The 18,985-nt window shown below is 43.8% G+C and overlaps 1 protein-coding gene across 5 annotated transcripts in view; it reads right to left on the bottom strand.

Moving 5' to 3' along the window:
- LOC139765626 (BAI1-associated protein 3-like) overlaps window positions 1-18,985 on the bottom strand; it is a 463,094-nt gene that overhangs the window by 231,226 nt on the left and 212,883 nt on the right. The window lies entirely within an intron of this gene.

The following is an 18,985-nucleotide window of genomic DNA, read 5'->3' as shown; positions in this document are numbered from 1 at the left end:
TTGATCGAATTTGTTGCTCTCGAGTGATGTATATCATCTAAACTCAGCCATATATATGATCAGACAATACCACAGGGCAGATATATAGAGAGATATAACCTTTCATCAACACATAACAAACGTAAACTTCTTTTCCAAAAGATGTCTTCACTTCACCCACCAATTCAAGTGGGGTGAGACTCGGGCAATGCCACAGTCGATGTGTTCGCGTATAGACTCCCTCACCAGTTATATCATCACTGGTCAAATTAGCGAGGAAAATTTCTTGCTGTCTATATAGATGGCGCTGATGTTCCTCATTAGCTCACAACAGATCTCGTCATTCTCCATGGCATATATACGTGTGTACGTCAAATTGAAGGATGGTTTGTGTCCTGAGTGATGAACGTTTGCGAATGCCTTACAAAAGACACATTTTGAATGATTCTGATGAGCATTCCGTCGCTGATTTACATACGTACTGTTCAGTACGTATTATATCTCCCATCTTTCCTGTTACAAGAAAATGCCATCGTTTTAAAATCATTTTCAGTATTCAGAGGTTCAAACATGATGTTCTTTAAAACTTTTTCATTCATTCAGATTTATCTTTGGTCATTCACCGTAGAATAAGTGACCCTATGATTAACATCACCCGTAGAGTAATCTTTAATTACAGTAGATAAAAAGGGAGTAAAACACTTTTTTTGTGTGTGTTTTCGTGTCTACATAGCCATGCCACAAAAATACACCGGCCAGAGACGCAACAAAGCGAGGCTTCTCGCCACATTAAACAAACCAGCTCTGTCTGTTCTCATGTCACTTTACTCACGCTGCTTACCCCCACCGCATTCATAAGCGTGTATAACACTTTACTCACGAGCACTCGTAGCGCTTACTCATCGTATACAGGGGAATGCCTGTCATTCATTCGTGCGTAACTCGAAGAACGCTAGAGACACGAATGGATGGATCGTCGGTGTAAAAAAGTTATCACACTCTCCTTCACGATTTCTGCAAGACGTAATACGAATTGGCTTCTTCCAGTCCAAGATCGTCTGAAGCGTGGCAGGGCTTTTTCGTGAGTCATATAACAAGAGACTTGCATCCTGCCATCATAGTCTTGCACTGACGACCCTTAATGCGTGTACGAATACGTGCGTGTAAGGGTTACCTGGTGACCTTGGTCGAACAAAGAGCTTTCTGCTGTTTGATGACAACAGTCTTGCGTACCGTTATCTGTGGTGGTGCTCTTGGCTGACCATTAGCCAGTGAAGTCCAATGAGGATGGTGAGAGGAGAAGACTGGCAGCGCCATACACGTAAACTACATTACTGGATATGGAACTAGAAATGCGGGAAAGAAGCACACCTATTCTTTCACTCAAAGTTTTCAGAGATGGAAGAGTTATGAATATTCTATCATGAATTACGTTAAGCACGATTCACTCAACATGAAGAGGATAGACAACCAATATATCATTATGATCAAGAACCTTATACATATATATGGGGGTCCGAGGGAACAGCCTCGATCATAATGCCTCCCCCATCCATTCGTATTACATCCCTTGGAGTATGAACTGACAGCAGCTAAAGGTGACAGCAGCTGAAGCTGACGGCAGCTAAAGATGACAGCAGCTGAAGCTAAAGATGACAGGAGCTAAAGGTGACAGTGGTGAAAGGCGACAACATGTAGATAAGACAGCAGATAAAGACGACAGCCGCTGAAGGTGACCACAACAGCTAAAGATAACAGCAGCCGAAGGTGACAGCGGTTCAAACTGGGTGCTTGTCTCCTGTACTACAGAAAGACAATGGTGATCTACGACGACGTGTCACTTCCCTTATACATACACATCTCCTGAGAAAGTCCCTTGAGTAAAACTATAGATGAAACAGACTTTAACTGCACACACATATTCCAAATGGATAAAGACATGAAACATATGATGTTCATTTGTTATGTAAGACGATTACCTGAAAGCTGCATAGATGTGTGTTGGTATGTGTATGTGACATCCTGTTTGACCAGAGCGTACGAGGAACAATCATATCAAAATCTCCTATGAGGAGTTCTGAGAATGTCTGGGCTACTGTTCCTCTGTGTCTCTTCGATGGAGAGGACACACTGCACACTGACAACTTTCCCACAAGCTGAGTGAGCTGTTCGCACTAGGTCTTGCCCCACTGTGGGGGCTTACCTCACCTTGATCCTTACCTCAACCTGGGGCATGACCAACTCACTGTCTTGCCTCATTCCCTACCGTGCATTACCCTATATCTTGCCTCAATCGGGGTTCTTGTCTCACTCTGCGTCTTTCCCCTCACCTTATATCTTGCATCACCTTGTGTTTTACCTCACCATGGGTCTTGCCTCACCCTATGGGGTCTTGGTTCACCTTGTGGGGTCTTGCTTCACCTTGTCTTTTGCCCAACTCATCGTCTAGCTTCACCATGTATCACCCTTTACCATTTACCTTGCTTCACCCTAGGGTCTAGCTTCACCTTGCGTCTAGCCTCACCCAAAACCTTGCCCTACCCTGTCTTCCTTCATCCTGCATCACCCTGTACCCTGTATCTTGCTTCACCCTGAGGTCTTGCCTCACTTGGCATCATGGCATATTTGGTTTTTTTTTTCCTTCTTTCTTGACCGTGTACCCGATAATCAATGTTTTCCTCCATTTCCTCATTTCTCCTTTTTCTAGGCTGAGTGCCTCGGAGCCTGACAGACAGGCACGTAAACCCAGACGGCAAGTCATTTTTCTTTTGCATTTATGACTTTTAATGGATTTTTTTTATTTTACTTTTTTTTTTGGGAGGGAAGATGAATGGCGAGGGAATTCAAACAACACAAACGCGAATATTTTGGCGAATAGTTTGGCTTGCTGATCGCCAACACTTTCAATAACTCAAGACGAAACACTGTGTTCCAGATGAAGAGATGAATTTCTCATTTGAGAGGTAGGATTAGGTTAGGTTAGGTTAGGTTAGGGGAAGTTAGGTTAGGTTAGGGGAAGTTAGGTTAGGTTAGGTTAGGGAAAGTTATGTTAGGTTAGGTTAGTTTAGGTTAAGTTTGCTTAGTTTAGGTTAGATAAGGTTACGTTCGGTTAGGTTAGGTTAGATAAGGTTAGGTTCGGTTAGGTCAGGTTAGATAAGGTTAGGCCAGGCTCGGCTAGGTTAAATTAGGTTAGGTTAAGTTAGGTTTTTTTTTTTTAATTTTTTTGCTCTCCTGCAGTAGCTATGGGTATTCTTGTTCACTTCATCGCCACAATTCAACCAGTGGTAAATGAAATTTGGCAGAAATACGTCCATCTACCTTGCGCGTTTATCACATTCACGATCTAACCAAATCTGGCTATCTATCTACGGGTTAGACGTCACCAAAAACCAATATATACATTGTCTAATTTTTTCTTGTCTCTATGTTCATCATCGGCCTATAACCACCTGGCGTGTTTCAGCCAATGTGTACGACCTTTGACACAAAGGTCTTCCTACGGGTCCCACACATTGCCAATGAAAGATCTATGTGGATCATCTCTACCCCTCCACCAGAACCCATGGGTTACCAGAACCAATTTTTTACCCCCTAGTCTTCCTCTTCATCCAGTTTCTTTCAACCAACGTTGAAGGAACTTGAAAAAAAAGAGAGAAAAAAAAGAGGATTTAACGCGCTCCGTAAAGTGATCAAATAGATTCTAAGATTCGAGCAAGTTTTCGATATTCTATAAAGGTCAAGTGCACATTTTCTTTCTTAGTTTTTTTTTTTCTCTCTTTTCTTGGTCATTTTTCTCCAACACTTCGGGCAACGCTGCTGAGAAATGGGAGAAACGTTGCATTCGCTCAGAAATGTGTTTTCCTCGAGAAATGTGCTTCAGCCAATTTACGACCCCACGACCCCACACTAACTATCAGACCGTTCGAAGATGACTTCGAAGCACCAGAAACTATAACTAAGATGACTTCGAAGCACCAGAGACTATAACTAAGATGACTTCGAAGCACCAGAGACTAAAACTAAGATGAGTTCGAAGCACCAGAAACTATATCTAAGATAACTTCGAAGCACCAGAGACTATAAGATAACTTCGAAGCACCAGAGACTATAACTAAGATGACTTCGAAGCCTCGGAGAAACTCTAACCCTAAAAAAACAAACAAGCATCGTAGGTGAGACCTCTCATCCTCCGGAACCTCTCCAAACCCTCTTAAACCCCATAATTGGACTCTGTGGTGAAATCTTGGGAAAAACCATCTTGAACGTACCGGGCCTCGCCAGAGACGCGATCTCTCTCTCTCTCTCTCTCTCTCTCTCTCTCTCTCTCTCTCTCTCTCTCTCTCTCTCTCTCTCTCTCTCCCACAGAGTATTCCCAGCTAATCTTATGTCCACCCTCCTCCCTACCCTCACTCGTTCGCTCGAAGCACTAAACCATCACTCAAGGATGAGGCTCCTCCACTCTGCTGCCGTACTCAGGGGTCCAACTGCAATTTCCGTGAGAAACTCGCCCTCCTCCTCCTCCTCGGCCTCGACCTCCCTCATAGCAACGCAGACTTTATTGCTTGTTTACCTTGACAAGTGATGCGTGTCGCGTCGGCCACCCCAGAGGAAGCCCTGTCGTGATGTCTTTTAGAATTGTTTCCACAGAAGGATGCTCCAGAGCGGCACACACACACACACACACACACACCCACACACACACACACACACACACACACACCCACACACACCTCTATGGTGGAGCGTTAATGACCATTACGCATGCACGGGCCGCCTGGGATCAAATCCGTATAGGTTCGAATCCTGGGCGCGGTAGTCGTCCACAGTCCACCCAGCTGTTCATCCTCCCTTTCTCGATATGGTTTGCTAGTGGTTATGGGAGATTATGTGGGAGGAGACGGAGAAAGAACGAAGGAAGAGATGGAGTTAGAGAGGGCTGGGTAATATGATACTGCTCCGAAATGAATGGAAGGAAGTAGGAAAGAAAGATAAATAAACAAATGAGGATGAAGGGAGCAGGAGAAAGAATATCAGGTGGTACGAAAGAGAAGATAAAGAGAAAGGGAAGGGAGAAATAGAAGGAGGGAGACGATGACTGGAAATAATAGGTTGGGAAGAGTGGAACAGAGATGGGAAAGTGCTGTAGTATGGAAGGAGGTTGGTGAGTGAGGATGAGTAGGAGACGTTAAGTGAATAAAATGTAAAACAGGAAAAAATGAATTTTGAAAAGCAAACACTTATGGAGAAGAGTGAGGATGAACATGAATGCAGAGGAAGGAGTAAGGATGGAGTAGTGAAAGCTGGGAAGGAGAGAATGTTCGTGAGATGGAGGAAGGCTAGGGGGGGGAGAGAGAGAGAGAGAGAGAGAGAGAGAGAGAGAGAGAGAGAGAGAGAGAGAGAGAGAGAGAGAGAGAGAGAGAGAGAGAGAGAGAGTATATTCAGAATGATATACAGAGGAGCTGGAGACAAGAAGGAAGGAAGGAAGGAAGGAAGGATGGAAGAAAGAAAAAAGAAAAAGAAAGAAAGAAAGAAAGAAAGAAAGAAGGGAAGGAAGGAAGAAAGAAAAGGTGGAGGCCAGTATTATGGAGGTGGTGTTGCCAGCCCGTATTGTTAGCTGGGCATATGTGATCACACACCCTGTTCACGTTCACGAACCTCAGTTGGCTCGCTGGAACAAACAACTGGAGTCGAGATAATGAAGCAATTTGCATAAACACAGAGAGGCTAATCTCCACTGGGTGTTTGAGGATCCTTTTTCAGAATAGTAATTATATTTCCATTTTGACATTTAACAAAAACCCAAATGAAGGCAACTGGCTGCCATTTCATAGGCAGGCATTGACAATGAGATTTTATATATATATATTTATTTATTCTATTTGTTTTGCTTTGTCGCTGTCTCCCGCGTTAGCGAGGTAGCGCAAGGAAACAGACGAAATAATGGCGCAACCCACCCACATACACATGTATATACATACACGTCCACACACGCACATATGCATACCTATACATCTCAACGTATACATATATATATACACACATTTTCATATTCATACTTGCTGCCTTCATCCATTCCTGTCACTACTCCCGCCACACATGAAATGGCACCCCTCTCCCCCAACACCCGTCATGTGTAATGCACCAAAACCACAGCTCCCTTTCCACATCCAGGACCCACAAAACTTTCCATGGTTTACCCCAGACACTTCACATGCCCTGGTTCAATCCACTGAGAGCACGTCGACCCCGGTATACCACATCGTTCCAATTCACTCTATTCCTTGCATTTGACTCCCTTTATCATTCGTCCTCATGATTCACTGGATCCCATTCGTTCAAGTCGTAATCTACAATGAACCAGGTCATGCCACTCGCAGCCAACTTGAACACACGTAGGGCGGGGTTCGGCAGGAGGAAGCTAAGCAAATTTGATAAGGAGGTACCTCATACTACTGATATTACTGGAGAGAGAGGGAGGTGACGCCTGCAGAACCCAGCGCGGCACTCCAGGTGTTGTGTATAGGGGAAGGAGGTGTTACATACACAGTCGTGGATGCAGACTCAGTCTCTCGTGTTGACATGCCACAAAGGCAGCTTTAAGAGAGTGATGGTTGTAATCTTGAGACATTCTACCTTGTCGTATCTATTCATACAAGGTGTATGTTGTATGTTAACCCTGTACAACACAGATGTTAAACGTTGACAACTGTCAGTAAAAGAAAAAAACTGGGGAAAATATTCGACTTTTACGAATATATTTGATGGACAGAAACTCTACAGTGCTGGAAAACATACCCAACTCTCCTTGACAGATTTCATATAAGATTAGTCGCGAGTTTTGACAGGTTTCCCGAACACGGCTCACGGAGCTCTGTCCCACCCAGTGGATAATACCCACCAAACAAGCTTCACAGTTCCATGAAGACGTATTTCCTCTTGTTTCTGGTCATCTTTTCTTGCCAACTGAGGGTGAATACTTATCCCCCTCTACGTACAGTAGAAGGTACGGGTGTGGATGGATGATCCAGGAGTGCTGGTGTGGTGCAACGGAGCCATACACCTCCCCTTGGGGTTCAACACATTAACCTTCATCTTTATGACCTTCGCGTTGAACAGCGTCGTTCCCAACCTTCTTTCCAGGAGCTGCTGATCGTACATGGCTACTCTGGGAGGTGGGTGGGTCGTATATCTACGTTCTGGCCAAGAGTCACTCCCCGGGAGGGCAAACCAACGGAATATGTAATCTGGCAGCATTCTTCAGTCGTCAGGCAGAGGATATCTCTGTGGACGAACTCTCATACCACACAGGCAATACTCTATAGGAGCAGTGGGGACGGGGTTAGAGCAGCTTTTACAAGATGGCTTTTTGTGTGTGTGTGTGGTCATCTGTGAGGAAGACAAGCGTTGCGAAATCCTGAGACATGGACTCTGGCCCAGATTGGGGTCCCTCACTGTTGGGATCAACCTGTCCAGGAGCCAGGGAGGGAATGCCTGGGGTCCCTCACTGTGGGATCAAGTTATCCAAGAGCCAGGGAGGGAATACAGCTCATCAATAGTGTCCCCGGCATCGTTTCCTTCCACATAAATCTCCACACAGACAGGTGATGGATGGGGTGGTTAGGTGGGGGTCTGCATCTGGGGCAGGTTAAAGGAGGGCAATTTGTGTGGCAAGGTATACAAGTGTTGACTATGTTATAGTAATGGTTGTGAAGTTATATTTTCGTGGGTTGTATTTCAAATGTTGTTCTTATATGTGATCTCTTCAGTGCTTGGAGCGGTGCTTGTAAATGACAGGCAAGTCTTCCTATCTCGCTAATGAAATAATATCATGTGCGTGTGGGTGTGTGCGTGTGTGTGCGGGTGAAAAAAAAAAAAGTGGTGTGTGTGTGTGTGTGTGTGTGTGTGTGTGTGTGTGTGTGTGTGTGTGAGGATGTAATACGGTGTACAATATGGATTATCATTCATCAATGCGACTTCCATTTTCCTGCGCGTGAAGCTTTCTTTAATCAAGAATCACTTAAGATAAGATTAGGTTCTCTGAACTACTCTACAAGGGCTTGGCCATTGCGTTAAACACTTAAAGGGTATACATTACGTAAAGTATCAGTACTACTTTGAATTATGAATCACAGTGGAGCGTCACTATGACATCCGTAAGAGCGGTGGGCGAACTGATGCCTATGTGGAAGTAAGTCTAAACCACATTTCCAGTGACTCTGTCAAGGAGATACGTAGGCTTGCTTCTTGGTCTATGATTTTCATTCATTATTCATACCGTATTGTTCATTCATACCGTATTGTTCATTCATACATTTGTTCTTGTCACTTCCTTTACCTCGGCTCCGGAGACACGAGTCACTTGTATCGTCTGAACGCGTTTTCTATTCCCTCTTTGTTTATCACGCTGAAAGACGAAGGGAAATTCTTTTATTTGCTCTCTCTCTCTCTCTCTCTCTCTCTCTCTCTCTCTCTCTCTCTCTCTCGTAAACAAATGACGTAATCTTGGCAGGGGGTTCATTTTTCTGTTCGTTGCCCACGGGCACACGAGAGCGCCTCGCCCTCCCTCGTTCAATTTACCGCTCGGTCCTCACCGGTGGCTCAACCAGTGAGATCACAAGAGACGAACAAAGACGCCATTTCTTATTCAGAAGAAAAATGGTACAGTACCATCCTTGGTATAACCAGGAGTCTTAAGGTTGTCTTGGTATAACCAGGAGTCTTGAGGTTGTCTTGGTATAACCAGGAGTCTTACTGTTGTCTTGGTATAACCAGGAGTCTTGAGGTTGTCTTAGTCTAACGAAGGTTGTCTTGGGGTGGCTAAGAGTCATCTCGAGGTTGTCTTGGTACAACCAGATGGTCATAACGCTGCGTTGTTGCCGCTAATGATGATAATATTCTTCTTGATGCTTCGGTTGTTCGATTCACAAGGTCCTCTGACGGCCCGTTTTCTGTGAGGCTGAAGGCCGTTTTGGTCTGATAAGAGTCGTCGTAAAGCCGTCGTAATGTTGTGCCTCATAACATTGGCACCATGGGACTAATATACTTATGACACCTTGAAATAGTTTCATTAAATCTTTGAGAAAACATAACGAAATTTTGTTCTTGTTGCTGTGTGTTTGTCGACATTTTCCAAACTGTCTGTGTTATTTCTCCTCATTATGCCTTCCCTTCCTCTATCCTACAACCCTCCTTCTTCCAGAGCCTTCGGACACTTCCACAACCCCACGCGCTACAGGAAGCCTTCGTCTTCTTCCAAAACCTTCGCTTTTTCACAACTCTTATTCCCTACAAAGCTCATTCTTCCAGAACCTTCGGACACTTCTACAACCCCATGCTATACAAGAAGGAAAGCTCATTCTTCCAGAACCTTCGGACACTTCTACAACCCCATGCTATATAAGAAGCCTTCTTCTTCTTCTTCCACAACCTTCACTTTTCCACAACTCTTTCTCCCCACGACCTTGACTCCTCCCCACCACAACTCCCACTCCCACCACAACCCTTACACGCGGGAGAGGAAGGGTTGTTAAAATGAGGGTTCTATTGGAGTGAAGGTGGCGGGTGAGTGAGGGTTGTGAGGGCTGAGGGATGAGGGGGAAAGAATACTTCCCACGTATTCCCTGCGTGTCGTAGAAGGCGACTAAAAGAGGAGGAAGGGAAGGGCGCTGGAAATCCTCCCCTCCCGTTTTTACTTTTCCAAAAGAAGGAACAGAGAAGGACGCCAAGTGAGGATTTTCCCTCTAAGGCTCAGTCCGCTGCTCCTAACGCTACCTCGGAAATGGCAAATATGTATGAAGATATATATATATATATATATATATATATATATATATATATATATATATATATATATATATATATATATATATATATATATATGACACTACAGATACTATATATGTGTCTCAGGCATGTAGTATCTTCATCTAGACCTCAGAGGCTTCAAAGCCACGTGTGAGCCATCATCAAGGACGCTACGGAAGCATGAAACCCCAAGTTATTAGTGCCATTACGGAGGCTTCAGGTGTGTGAATCGTGATGAGGTGTGTAGCGCGAGGAGGGTTCTGGTCTGGTCTGGTCTGGTCTGGTCTGGTCTTGTCTAGTCTTGTCTGGTCTGGTCTGGTCTGGTCTGGTCTGGTCTTGTCTAGTCTTGTCTTGTCTGGTCTGGTCTGGTCTGGTCTGGTCTGGTCTGGTCTGGTCTGGTCTTGTCTGGTCTGGTCTGGGGCCTTCAGGCACCACTTGTGATGGGCTGAGATTTAAACTCCTTTCCTTTTCATCTTGTCTCTCACACACCTTTTGTTCTTGAAACCTGATGATGGTGGAGTTTATTTTCATTTTTTTCCATATATATATATATATATATATATATATATATATATATATATATATATATATGTATTCCTATGAGTCCACGGGGAAAATGAAACACGAAAAGTTCCCAAGTGCACTTTCGTGTAATAATCACATCATCAGGGGAGACACAAGAGAGAAATATACCAGTCAGTTGATATACATCGAAGAGACGAAGCTATATATATATATATATATATATATCCTCGTGTTCAATCGAGCGCAAAGACAGATGGTGGGGGAATGAAGATAGACGACTGCCACCTGGGCCAGACGTGTGGTGGTGTAAACCAGGTTGGCCACAGAGTGAGCCAGGCATCCGGGCCATTCGTTAACGTGGCCACATTGGCCACAAGGGGGGGAGGGAAGTAATTGGGCCATGTGTACTGTGCGATAGCCACGTTCGCACAAGGGTCTAACACAAATGCTGGCTAGAGATATATATTGGTCATAGTCAGACATTCACTTAACCATGTATGTCATCTGGTTACAGAATGAGGCGGAGGTCATTACAGGCTGAAAGCAAAATACTGTAGTTCAGGATCTGTAACATTTACGTATACTGTAATGAACATAAAACTGTACATGACGCCAAAATATTACGTGATTCTACAGTTGAAAAAACAGGGGGAAAACACGTTCACATTATGACTTTTATCATCGGTGCATATATTATTGGGGGCTCTGGCTGGATTGAACGATATCATTTCGACATTTCGACACCAAATCGACGGCACTGATGGAGCTAATTCTCTCTCTCTCTCTCTCTCTCTCTCTCTCTCTCTCTCTCTCTCTCTCTCTCTCTCTCTCTCTCTCTCTCTCTCTCTCTCTCTCCTTCACCCCCTCCCCTCTTCCCCTAGTCTGCCGTAATACACAAAGGTCATCGGGAGGGAAGGGACGAAAATAAAAGAAGAGAAAAAGAAAAATACACTCTCCTGCTTGTGATGGCATCACTCAACGCGTCACCTAACTGCCTCAGACCAGCATAATGATGGCTGGGATGAGGAAAGGCTCCAGGTACCATCCCCATAATGGACCCGCGAACCATCCCCATAATAGACTCGCGGACCATTCCCATAATATGGACCCGCGAACCATCCTCATAATAGACTCGCGGACCATCCCCATGATATGGACCCGCGAACCATCCTCATAATAGACTCGTGGACCATCTCCATAATATGGACCCGCGAACCAAACCCATCACAGGCTCGTGAACCATCTTCATAATATGGACCCGCGAACCATCTCCATAATAGACTCGCGAACCATCTTCATAATGGACCCATGAACCAACCCCATAACAGACTCGCGAACCATCTTCATAATGGACCCATGAACCAACCCCATCATAGACTCGCGAACCTTCCACATGATGGACTCATGAACCAACCCCATCATAGACTCGCGGACCATTCCCATGATATGGACTCGCGAACCATCCCCATAATAGACTCGCGAACCATCCCCTTGATATAGACCCGCGAACCATCCTCAAGACCACTCCACCACCAGCAGTAAGAACTCTCCCTCCCTCCCTCGTGAACCAGGGGGTAAAAAATACCGTCAGTTAGGATTTGAGTGACAAGCCATTTCAACCCCATTGAAGAACACAGTCCAGAGGTTCTCCAAGTCTCCAACCTTGCAAAAAATATTCTTGTCAGCTGAAGGTCAATAACCATATAATTGATGTCCTTTTGAAGGTCCATAAACATATAATTATCGTAATTTGGAAGTCAATAAACATATTATTCCAACCTTACAAAGATATTCTTGTCAGTTGATGGCCAATAAACATATAATTGATGTCCTTTTGAAGGTCTATAAACATATAATTATCGTAATTTGAAAGTCAATAAACATATTATTCCAACCTTACAAAGATATTCTTGTCAGTTGATGGCCAATAAACATATAATTGATGTCCTTTTGAAGGTCTATAAACATATAATTATCGTAATTTGAAAGTCAATAAACATATTATTCCAACCTTACAAAAATATTCTTGTCAATTGATGGCCAATAAACATATAATTGATGTCCTTTTGAAGGGCTATAAACATATAATTAACGTAATTTGAAAGTCAATAAACATATTGTTTCCAACCTTACAAAAATATTCTTGTCAGTTGAAGGCCAATAAACACATAATTGATATCCTTTTAAAGGTCCATAAACATATAATTAATGTAATTGGAAAGTCAATAAACATATTGTTCATGTCCAGCACCATCTTGCAATAGGATGCAACACCCTTCCTTGCTCCAGTTGCTTGCTTATACGATCGATATCTTTTAACGTTCCATTATGTCCACACTGCATAGCACTTTATCAAGCTGGTCCCATTTGAGTGTGAGTAGTATCAGTGAGTGTTTGTCATATGCAGAACGTTTTCTTTCACGTAGCTGTTGCATCAAGGATGGTGAGTACCACAAGGTGAGGGACAGGAGAGATGTAGGTGAGTAACACAAGGTGAGGGACAGGAGAGATGTAGGTGATCAGACTTTCCTTCGAAAGATTAGAGAGCAAACTGGCAGTGGAGTGGTTGAATACCACGCGTAGACTGCCAGTTAGCCTTCGTGGCATGAAGGGAATGAAGAAAGGAGGAACATAATGAAGAAGAGGAAGAAGAAGAAGATAATGAAGAAGGAGGAGAAGAAGATAATGAATGAAGAAGAAGAAGAAGAAGAAGAAGAAGAAGAAGAAGATGATGATGATGATGATGATGATGATGATGATGAAGAAGAAGATAATGAAGAAGAATAAGAAGAAGATAATGAAGAAGATAATGATGAAGGAGAAGAATTAGAGGAAGAAGATAATGATGAAGGAGAAGAATTAGAGGAAGAAGATAATGAAGAAGAAGAAGAAGAAGTTCAAGAAGAAAAAAATTGAGAACGAAAATGAATATAAAAGATTAAGGAAAGAAAAAAGTTGAAAACTATATGAAACTGATCTAGAAAGGAAAAATGAAAAAAAAAATAAAAAGAGAAGAGGGATAAAGAAGGAGAAAAAGAAGGCGAAATAAAAAATATGGAGAAGGAACTGATCCATCCATCCACCCATCAGTTTGATGTGTGTAGTACAATCATCCGAGGCATCAATCCACATGATTTATGGGCTACAGTTGCTAGCCACAACAACCCTGCACTGCAGGTGGTGGTGGCTAAGATCTCCCAGGAACATTTCCCCGAAAATATTCATCCATCATCATGTCTGTCTACATCTGTCAGCCACCATCCTTGCCATCTACGTCTCTTCTGTACAATCCAGGTCCCGTGCATCACTGCTGCCTCTGTCTTGTGAATATTACGTTTAACTGAAGCAGGGATGTATCTACGAAGGTCTTTGGCCCAACAGAGGTAAACGTCTCTTTGTATCAAACGACTGCAGACCCCATCAGTCATATGGACCAATACAAAGAAAAATCCTCGTTGTTAAAAAATCGAGTAAAATACTTGTCTGATGGAAACCAGTTTTATCAATGATCTTATTTCCCACGTCTTCTTGATCGTACCGTCCAGCAGAATTGGGGGATAGTAAATAAAATGCGACAATTTCAACAAGATGGTTGGTATAAGACACCGGACCCCAGCCAAGCAACCCATAACGGCTCTGCCAACCGTATGACATCATCCTGCAAACTCGTAACGGCTCTGCCAACCGTATGACGTAGATCCTAACATATGAGACCTTGACCTTTGGACTTTTCTGAGCTGTTAATTCATCACGAGTCCACCAGGAGGATTAGAGAGATGAGTCGGCGGTAATTCATGGGGCTTTCAAGCTCCAGAAAGCTTTAGCTGTCAACTTTTCTCCACGCAACTCCGTCCCGCGTCTTGTGGCGGAGGAGGTCTGGCATCAAGGGCATTTCTCTTACGTATTTTGGTCACGTGACCAGCGTTGCCGATGCCGATAACACATAAACTTGATTTGATTTTCTTATTTTTCTAGTCTCATACTTGGATTAGGTTATCAAGGAGATCCTATCATAATTATTCTACAAAAGTGGATATCTATATTCTACGAGTGGTATTTCTACACCACTAAAGAACATCATATGAACAATGATAACTTCATCAAATGACATCAGAGAACACACACACACATATATATATATATATATATATATATATATATATATATATATATATATATACAATGATATGTGCGAAAATTTACACACACACACACACACACGAAAGTAATTAAATTCAGCAATGATATTGTTACAGAAATAACACTGGGGAGTGTAAACAACATTTACATGTAGTGTAAAAATCTTACAGAAACGAGTAAAATACAGCACTGAACTTGTGACAAAAGGCAATCAGATATACAACTGAAATTGTTAAATACATGAGATTTTTTGTTAACGATAATCAATATATATCGATAATTCCTTCTTGGAAATAAGGGCGAAATGGAAACCGCTCACTATCGTTCGGTGTTATTCTGAAGGACTGAGAATATTCATGACTTCAGCGGAATAGATGATATTTTTTAAGGTGATTGAGTAATATTGAAACATCGACCGCCAGTTATGAATACACTGGCATGCTGGGGATTTATACGAAGTTTGAAATTTAAACTGAAAGTCCGCTTAATTAAATAAACTCAGGAATTACATGCACCACCTTGGCCAAAAAAAAAAAAAAGAAAAAAACACGGAAAGTAAAGTGTGATGAGCTGAAACGCGCGCGCGCACAGACAGACACACACACACACACAAATCGAAAACAATGACCATTGTCATCTCTGGCGGGCCAGGGGGAATATACCCATATACCAAAATACCAACAAACTTGTGAGCTATTGTTCTGGTAATGTGAGTCTTGGTAACAATGATGAGATATTCAGTATTCACATACGAATATTCGCTATTCACATACGCATACAGTGAACGATATGGTCCAACATTTGAAATACAGACCGCTGAGAATAGTTTGCTCGTAACATTTGACCAGAATTTCCTTTTTTGTGCTACATGTGTGACCCGTAACAACACAGTGTTTACCATGCACGTGTGACCAACCAAGACTAGATCTAGTGAGTGAGTGTGACAAACCTCAAAGCTCATAAAGCTGAAGCTAATATGAATATATGAAGTTTGATAGGAAAGAAAAATCTTAAAATGATTCATTTCACTTAAACTCTCTCACTTTCCCGGTCTCAACATGTGTTCTACGAGTAAATAAAGGCACAAAGACCACAGGCCACTGGAAGAAATTAACTTTAAAATGGCTGAAAAAAAAGGAAAATATGAGTGATATTTAAAAAAAAAGTGGACGGTGTTGTATTCCACAATTAAACTAGTGACAAAATTTTTAAAGCGATCCTGGATTAAAATTAAATCACAGGAATAGATGAATATACACATAAAAGCCGATAAAGACACACACACACACACACACACACACACACACACACACACGCACACACACACACCCACACCCACACACACACACACACACCCACACCCACACACACACACACGCACACACACACACACACCCACACCCACACACACACACACACGCACACACACACACACACATATCAAATTGAATTACTGTAACTTTGTATATTTGATGTACGGTACGGATCCTGGCCGAACGGTCATTCGCTGTGAATAGGCATTTAAATTAAATGTCATATACGTGTTTATACAAGCGCATGCACGAAAATTATACCTACCCTCGTATATCGATATGAATATAGAAATATGCACATCATACATATATATATATATATATATATATATATATATATATATATATATATATATATATATATATATATATTTATATATATATATATATATATATATATATATATATATATATATATATATATATATATATATATATATATATATATATATCTTCTATCTCGCAGGGTGCCAGACATACGATGTCTGTCAGTCGCCAGCCAGCCTCCCAGTTCGTCTTCTCCACTCGTGCACGTTCTCGTCTCTAGTCGTCCACGTCCTCGTCTCCAGTCATTCCCCGTCCTCGTCTCCAGTCGTTCACCGTCCTCGTACTCTCACCCGTTTTCTTTCACCGTATCCCAGCGTCGCCCCGCCTCTACCGTTCCAGCAAAGTCTTGATGCTCCTTTCTTCCATCAGGTTCCTGGACGTCCTCCTGGACACCCCTCTATCTTCCAGAATCCAGTTCGATTCATTTCTGGTAGATCTCGTCTCTTGCTCTCCTACGACATGGCCACACTACCTTGATTAATCCCTCTCAATCAATTCCATCGAACATATTGATCAACCCGAAGTTCGAAATTGATAATGATACAGTTCATACGTATGGTATAAGCTCCTTTCTCTTTCCACACAAATCACTTTTTGTTTTTAAATTCCATCTGGAAAGTTTCTGGCTTATGAAAAAAACAAAAATAAAACAAGTTTTCATTCTTCATTCCTCCCTTTCTTTCATTTTCGTATCGTCGTGATCTTCCTCCTTCTCGTCATTGTCGAGCATTTTCATTTTCTTTTCTTTATTCCACATCATTCTTCCAACTTTTTTTTTCTGTGTCCTTCGTGCATCATTCTCGTCCCCCCCTTTTTTTGTTACGATTTCCTTCGTAATATCTTTCTTTTCTTCCCTCGTCTTTCGCCCACACGTCAAGATCTTCTCCCCCTTGCAATACCTCCTAGTCGCCTCCCCAGGCATTTCTTCTCCCTCCTCCTCCTCCCTCTTTCTCCTTGTCCACTTTTCCCCAACCTCCGTTCTCTCTCTCTCTCTCTCTCTCTCTCTCTCTCTCTCTCTCTCTCTCTCTCTCTCTCTCTCTCTCTCTCTCTCTCTCACGCCTGGATCTCCTCAGCAAGAACCTAACCTAACCTAACCTAACCTAACCTAACCTGACCTAACCTACGGAACCTCCACATATCCTCAGCACAGAAGGATACTGTGTCATATTTATCATGGCCCGTGGGACTCCTACTGACCTCTCTCCCATCACATCCTGCAGGACTCTCACCACTCCTTCAGCGGGACATCACACTCACCACAACCACAGGAAAATGACCCGACCTCCTTCCTCTTTCCTCAGCAGGATACCATCCCACACTGTCACCCACAACCTGTAGGATTCCCCACCTCCTCCTTACAAGGATTCCACCCCACACTGTCACCCACAACCTGTAGGATTCCCCACCTCCTCCTTACAAGGATTCCACCCCACACTGTCACCCACAACCTGTAGGATTCCCCACCTCCTCCTTAGAAGGATACCATCCCACACTGTCACCCACAACCTGCAGGATTCCCCACCTCCTCCTTACAAGGATTCCACCCCACACTGTCACCCACAACCTGTAGGATTCCCCACCTCCTCCTCAGAAGGATACCATCCCACTCTGTCACCCACAACCTGTAGGATTCCCCACCTCCTCCTTACAAGGATTCCACCCCACACTGTCACCCACAACCTGCAGGATTCCCCACCTCCTCCTTACAAGGATACCATCCCACACTGTCACCCACAACCTGTAGGATTCCCCACCTCCTCCTTAGAAGGATACCATCCCACACTGTCACCCACAACCTATAGGATTCCCCACCTCCTCCTCAGAAGGATTCTACCCCACACTGTCACCCACAACTTGTAGGATTCCCCACCTCCTCCTTACAAGGATTCCACCCCACACTGTCACCCACAACCTGTAGGATTCCCCACCTCCTCCTTACAAGGATTCCACCCCACACTGTCACCCACAACCTGCAGGATTCCCCACCTCCTCCTTACAAGGATTCCACCCCACACTGTCACCCACAACCTGCAGGATTCCCCACCTCCTCCTTACAAGGATTCCACCCCACACTGTCACCCACAACCTGTAGGATTCCCCACCTCCTCCTCAGAAGGATACCATCCCACACTGTCACCCACAACCTATAGGATTCCCCACCTCCTCCTTACAAGGATTCCACCCCACACTGTCACCCACAACCTGTAGGATTCCCCACCTCCTCCTTAGAAGGATACCATCCCACACTGTCACCCACAACCTGCAGGATTCCCCACCTCCTCCTTACAAGGATTCCACCCCACACTGTCGCCCACAACCTGTAGGATTCCCCACCTCCTCCTTACAAGGACACCACCACAACCACAGCCTGTAGGACTCCCCCACCTCCTCTTCTCCTGAGCAGGACACCATCACAAGACACATATCCCGCAGGACGTCGAGGTCCGCCACACCACCGTCAGCCAGCGTCCTGCAGAGCATCACAGGATGTGATTCCCCCTGAGGTGGCTGTAAGTGGATTCCATTGAGGGAGTTTGATTGATGCCCCAGCACACACACACACACACACACACACACACACACACACACACACACACACACACACCTGCCTAGGGAGGGAGCAATGGCGGGCGAGGGAGGTAAGATGCCTGTGGAGAGAGAGAGAGAGAGAGAGAGAGAGAGAGAGAGAGAGAGAGAGAGAGAGAGAGAGAGAGAGAGAGAGAGAGAGAGAGAGAGAGAGAGAGAGAGAGAGAGAGAGAGAGAGAGAGACTGGTTGCTGCTGCTGGTAAATGTGCTCGCCAATGTCTGTTGTTGTCCCACCTACCCACCCACTTCCCCCTTTTGGCAACGAGCACAACTGAGATTAGCATGTCTTCTGTTGATACAGGTGAGGTGTG

This window comes from Panulirus ornatus, chromosome 4 (genome assembly GCF_036320965.1).
Source record: "Panulirus ornatus isolate Po-2019 chromosome 4, ASM3632096v1, whole genome shotgun sequence".
Classification (NCBI taxonomy): Eukaryota; Metazoa; Arthropoda; class Malacostraca; order Decapoda; family Palinuridae; genus Panulirus; species Panulirus ornatus.
The sequence above is the reverse complement of the archived record's forward strand: the minus strand, read 5'-3'. Positions and strand labels throughout refer to the sequence as shown.